The 7,042-nt window shown below is 40.7% G+C and overlaps 1 pseudogene; it reads right to left on the bottom strand.

Moving 5' to 3' along the window:
- Nucleotides 1-2,965: 2,965 nt before the first annotated feature.
- LOC110288259 lies at nucleotides 2,966-3,380 on the bottom strand (annotated as a pseudogene).
- Between the last annotated feature and the right edge of the window lie 3,662 nt (nucleotides 3,381-7,042).

Here is a 7,042-nt window from a genome sequence, read left to right on the forward strand (position 1 = left end):
CTAGTGATAGATGAAGGAGGAAGGCCCAGTTCATTGTGTGTGGGGCCACCTGGGCTGGTGGTTCTTGGTTCTATAGCAAAACAAATTGAGCAAGTCAGAATGCATCACTCTTCATGGCCTCTGTGTCAGCTCCTGCCTGCAGGTTCCTGCCCTGCTTAAGTTCCTGCACCCTCCATTTGTTTAAGTTCTTGTCTTGACTGGCCTCAGTGGTGATCAATGATGTAGAACTATAAGATCAAATAAATCCACTTCTCTACAAAGTTGCTTTTGGTCATGGTGTTTCATGGCAGCGGCCTCCTACCTCACTTAATATGGTTGTTTCCAGAGCGAACCATTTACCTGTGACTTTCATAACTTCATCCAACTTCTGAATAGTAAGTAGTTCATCATATAAATATACCACATTCTCATTATTCAGCTATCATTTTCTGGATGTCTAGGTTATTGGAATTGAGCAACAGTGAACATGGATGAGCAAATATCTCTATAGCAGAATAGAGAGTCCTTGGGGAATATGCCTAGAAGTGGTGTATCTGGACTACATGAAGATTTATTTTTAGTTTATTAAAGAACCTCTGCACTGACTTCCATAGTGGCTGCACCAGCTTACATGGCAGTGAGTAAGTGTCCCCCTTTTCTATATCTATGCCAACATTAGCTGTCTTTTTTTCTTTTAACCTTAGACATTTTGAATAGGGTAAGATGAACTCTCAAGTTCATTTTAATTTGCATGTCCCTGCTAACCAAGAATGATGAACACTTTTAACAGGCTTCCCAGCCATATGTATTTCATCCTTTGAGAAAACTCTGGTTAGTTCCAGGTCCCCAAATTTCTTAATACCATTGCAGAACAATTGCTCAAACATGACTAAAACATGATTAATGGCGAATAGGAAATAGGAAGGCATTGTGAGTGTATGTGTATATGCATGTGTGTGCATGCGTGTGTGCGTGTGTGTGTATATATAGGTATGTGCATGCTCGAGTACATGCAAGATTTCTGTCAAATATAGCTTCCATTTAACATCCATAAAACAGCACATTTTTGAGTAGTAAAATGTATTAAGTATAAAATTTGCCACTTTCATCATATAGCTCAGTGGTCTGAAAGACACTAACATGCTTCAGAGCTGTCTTGTAGCCATCACCAGTATGTGTCTCCTAAGCCATCACCTCCATTAATTTATCTCCAGAGCTTTTGATGGTCTCAAATAGAAACTGTGCCCTCATTCAAAAACCACTCTCTGACTGAACCACCAACCAGAGGGCATGCATGGTATGGATCTAGTTCCCCTACACGTATGTATCAGATGTACAGCCTGGTCCTCATGTGGGACCTCTAACAGCATTAGCAGAGGCTGTCTCTGACTCTGTTGCCTGCATTTGGGTTCCTTTTCCCTAACTGGACAACCTTGTATAGCCTCAATAGAAGAAGATACACCTCATTCTACTACAGTGTGATATGCCAAGATGGGCTAATATCCATGGGAGGTCTCTGCTTCTCTGAGGAGAAAGGGAGGGACAGGCAAGAGAGGAAGGAGAGGAATCTCCAGTTGGGATGTAAAACACATTAGTTAGTTAATGAAAAGCACCCTTCATTTCCTGCTCTACCAGGTGCCTGGGAACCTCTATTTCTGCCCCTACAACCTTGCCACTATAGGTGTTTCCTATAAGTGGTCACTACATATGTATCCTTTTGTGTCTGGCCTTTTCACTTAGCATTGTATTTTAGCAATTCACCCAAATATACCCAAACTTCATTCAAGACTAAATAATACTCTGTTGTGTGTGTACACCATATTTTATTTGTCCATTCAGCTGTTGGTCATTTGTTCTTTTTTTTTTTTTTCTGAGTCTTGACCCTTGACAGTAATCCTACTGTAAACACCTGAACAGAAGAAGCTGATTATTCTTTTGGATAGGAATCTGGAAGAGAATAGCTACATTTTGAGAAACCACCACTTTCCAACGTAGTCACCATTTTGCACCTCCACAGGGTATATCTTAGTGTGATGGTTTGTATATTCTTGGACCAGGGAGTGGCACCATTTGGAGGTGTGGCCTTGTTGGAATAGGTGTGACCTGGTTGGAGTAGATGTGTCACTGTGGGTGTGGCCATAAGATCCTCACCCTAGTTGCCTGGAAGTCAGTCTTCCACTAGCAGCCTTTGGATGAAGATGTAGAACTCTCAGCTCTGACTGTTCCTTGCCTGCCTGGATACTGCCATACTCCCACCTTGATGATAACGGACTGAACCTCTGAATCTGTAAGGCAGCCACAATTAAATGTTGTCCTTTATAAGACTTGCCTTGGTCATGGTGTCTGTTCACAGCAGTAAAACCCTAACTAAGACACTTAGGTATATCCGATTTCTCCACATCTTTGCTAATACTCCTTCCTCCTCCTCCTTCACTTCTTCTTCTTCTTCCTCGTCTTCTTCTTCTTTTTCTTCTTCTTTTGTAACACCCTTAATAAAAGCCCCCATAATGAGTATTAAGTGGTATTTCATCGTAGCTTTTATTTATATTCCCTGAATGACTAATGGTGTTGGCCTCTTCCATGTATTCAGTGGTTATTTGAATATATTTTGTGGGAAAATGTCAGCAAAAGTACTTAGCCCACTTATTAGTCATATTTTCCATTACTGAGTTGTTCTTTATATATGGTGCATCTCAGTCCTTCAAACTTGCAAATATTTCCTGCCACCATATAAACTGTCCTTCATTTTCTTTCTTTTTTTTTTTTCATGAATTAGCACTAACACGTTTATTTACTAACCCAAGGAATGATCCTGGGTAAACCAAGTTTGACATGAAGTTCCATGTAAAGTGTTTGTGATAAAGAGAACTCAACAGTCATGAAAAATAAAAGCAAAGAAGTGAAGCTGTTTGTTGTTTATGACCACTCACTGAATTGAGCATATTCACTCTGGCAGCTAACTCCTGTTCAGGTGACGAGGAAGCCCTCATTGCACCTTCTCAAAGACCTGAGTGCAGGGGGCATTGTTCATGACACACTCCACAATCATCTTCCCATCCTTCCGTTTTCCTGTTATGGTGCTCTCCTTCCCTTCCCATTGCTGGTGCTGGACCAGGGCACCATCTTGGAAGGTGCAGACCGTCTCAGTTTTTCTGCCATCAGCCATAGGCCGTAGTTTCATCAAACTTCTCTCCCAGGGTACAAGAGAACACGGTCGTCTTCACTGTGGTCTCTGTTTTGACGGTGATGTTGTTGCCATCACAAATAATGATACAGTCTGGCTTGTCCATGGCAGCCATCTTCCTAAGACCCAGTCCTACTCCTAGCTCTTTCATGTACTCCTCAAAGCCGTGGCTTTCCAGCAGGCGCCACTTCCATTAGAGATCCTTAAGGCTGGCCATGGTGGGCAGGAGAGCACAAAAGCAGCAGAGACACTGTGGCTAGGGTGCTGTTTCATTTTCTTGATAATGCATTTAATCCAGTGCAATGTTTCACCATAGCTTGTACGTGTATTATCACTAATTAAAATATAGTTGAGAAAAGAAAAATAAGTAAATAAATACATAAATAAATAAAACCAATTAATTAATCAAAAATATAGTTGGGGGCTACAGCAGTACTCAATGGATAGAGCAGTTTCCTCAGTAAGTCCAGATCCCCAAAACTCAGCAGAACACAGTAGCATGGATCTGTAGGCTCTGCACACTCATCAGTGAGACTGGATATGAGGATGCTTCCAGGTCAGCTAGCCTGGTATGCTCATCAGTAAACAGCGAGAAACTCTGCCTCAGACACAGTGACAGTGAGGACAAGCTCTAGAGGTTGATCTCTGACCTTCACATGCTGCTGTGTCACACTCCTTCATACAAACACACAGGATGCACACAAACACATACACATCGTATGCACACAAAAAATACAGTTAGTATTAAAACTGCAGTTGGTATTCATGGGTTACCTAGCCATGTCTCATTCAACCAATTGTGAATAGAAATGTCTGAAACAACTTTGAACATGTATAGATTGTTATTCTTGACATTATTCCCTAAACATGACAGTTTACAATTATTTGCATGGCTTTTACACATTATAAATATAATACAGCATAAATAGTCTTTAACTGCACAGAAACAACTGCATGGGTTACAAGCCATTTTATACAATGGACTTGATCATTTACAGATTTTGATATCCAGAGAAGGTTCTGGAACCAGCCCACTGCTGACACTGAGGAGAGACTGTATGGTTTTCAGTGTTGGTGTTTTAAGTGAATTTATAGAAGCATTTACTGCCCTGCCCTACATCTTCTTGCATTTTTAAGGTTTTACTTTGAGTTCCTGAGTTGGTGACAGTTCAGCCACTGCCCAAACTATTTTCCGTTTGAAACATGGTAGTGTGGCCACATTTCAGTCACCATTTGTCTGTCTGCCAAGTTCCTGTTGGGCCAAGGACACCCCCTCTGGCAGCTACTGCTTCACTTGTTTGTATGAGAAAACTCGAAATTAAAGTTGATTCACTCTGTTAATTTGGTCATAAGGAAAGGGCACGCTTCATACAGTGATAGGTTGGCTTCTTTTGGCTGCCCAGATGCTTCCTAAAATAGTCACAATGAGTTTTGGATTCTTCCTCTGCCCCTTTGTGTTTCCATGTTTTCACTGTGCCTTATGATGCATACTTAATTCCAAGAAATATTTTATGAAGATTTACCATCACCTCCCCTTTTTAAAAAAACAAAGCACAGGACTTAATTTTCACTAAATACACACTTCCATTCTATGTAATTTATGCTTCACAAATAATTTATTTTAAAATAAAGAAATATTGACAATCTATTCCACAAATGAACATTTGCAGATATACACCATTCAGTAAAAAGAAATTGGAAGGATCACCCTGGGTATGAACTCGGCGGACAGTCCCACAGTCCCCAGAGGACTCTCCATTCAATTTTAGGATAACACAACATCTGTTCCAAACCAATCATGACGAGCTTATCTCAGCAACAGGAAAGCAGAAAACCCGCCTGACCAGGGGCTCAAGTCCGTTCCAGTCAGGGCCAACTCCGGGTCACCATGGGCTCAAACTCGGCCGATGGTCCCATGGTCCCCAGAGGACTCTCCAGGTGATCGTAGGATCACTGGTGAGTGGAACAAAACATCTGTTCCAAACTAATTGTGATGGGCCTGTGACAGCAGGAGCAAGGACACGGGAGCCCTGCCTGACCAGTGGCTCAGGTCCCTTCTGATGGGTGCTGGTATGCCTTGGTTTCAAAAACACCAGACAGCCCCAAGGTCCCCAGAGGAGACATCACTTCCAGGCACTGTAACACACCTAAGATCTTAGGATTCCAGGATCCCAGGCTAACAGGACCTTGGTCACACCAGAATTTTAGAGTCTCAGAGGAAGTTTGACTGCCAAGAACTCTGACACACCCCAAATCTCAGGTTCACAGGAGCCTGGAATCACAGGATCAGAGAGAAAGCTGGACGCTGAGGAGTCCTGAATCAACCAGGATTATAGGAAGGACAGGCTCCAATCAGATTATATTGAGGGCAGCAAGCACTTGAGATAATCAGATGGCAGGAATCAAGCATAAGAACAGAAGCAACAAAAACCAAGGTTACATGGCATCATCAGAACAAACTTTCCCAGCATAGCAAGTCCTGGATACACCATCACACCAGAAAAGCAAGATATGGATCTAAACTCACTTCTCATGATGATGATGGAGGACTTTAAGAAGTAAATAACTTGATTAAAGAAATACAGCAAAACACAGATAAACAGCTAGAAGCCCTTAAAGAAGAAACATAAAAATCCCTTAAACAGTTACAGGAAAACACTACCAAACAGGTGAAAGAATTGAACAAAACCATCCAGGATCTAAAAATGGAAGAAGAAACAATAAAGAAATCTCAAAGGGAGACAACTCTGGAGATAGAAATCCTACAAAAGAAATCAGGAACTATAGATGGGAGCATCAGCAACAGAATATAAGAGATGAAAGAAAGAATCTCAGATGCAAAAGATTCCATAGAAAACATGGGCACAACAATCAAAGAAAATGCAAAAATGCAAAAATAATCCTAACTCAAAACATCCAGGAAATCCAGGACACAATGAGAAGACCAAACCTAAGGATAATAGGTATAGACGAGAAGGAAGATTTTCAACTTAAAGGACCAGCAAATACCTTCAACAAAATTATAGAAGAAAATTTCCCTAACCTAAAGAAAGAGATGCACGTGAAAATGCAAGAAACCTACAGAACTACAAATAGATTGTACCAGAAAAGAAATTCCTCCCTACACATAATAATCAGAACAACAATGCACTAAATAAGGATAGAATATTAAGAGCAGTAAGGGAAAAAGGACAAGTAACATATAAAGGCAGACCTATCAGAATTACACCAGATTTCTCACCAAAGACTATGAAAGCCAGAAGATCCTGGAAAGATGTTATACAGACCCTAAGAGAACACAAATGCCAGCCCAGGCTACTATACCCAGCAAAACTCTCAATTACCATAGATGGAGAAACCAAAGCATTCTATGACAAAACTGAATTCACACAATATCTTGCCACGAGTCCAGCCATTCAAATGATAATAAAAAGAAAACTCCAACACAAGGAGGGAAACTATAACCTAGAAAAAGCAAGAAAGCAATCCTTCCAAAAACCTAAAAGAAGATAGCTTCAAGAACAGAATCCCAACTCTAACAACAAAAAAAAAATAACAGGACGTAAAAATTACTTTTCCTTAATATCTCTTAATATCAATGGACTCAATTCCCCAATAAAAAGACATAAGCTAACAGACTGGCTACATAAACAGGACCCAACTTTTTGCTGCATACAGGAAACCCACCTCAGGGACAAAGACAGACACTACCTCAGAGTAAAAGACTGGAAAACAATTTTCCAAGCAAACAGTCCGAAGAAACAACATGGAGTACCCATTCTAATATTGAAAAAAATTGACTTCCAACCCAAAGTTATCAAAAAAGACAAGGAGGGGCATTTCATACTAATCAAAGGTAAAATCTTCCAAGATGAACTC

Source organism: Mus caroli, unplaced genomic scaffold, assembly GCF_900094665.2.
Source record: "Mus caroli unplaced genomic scaffold, CAROLI_EIJ_v1.1 scaffold_19529_1, whole genome shotgun sequence".
NCBI lineage: Eukaryota > Metazoa > Chordata > Mammalia > Rodentia > Muridae > Mus > Mus caroli.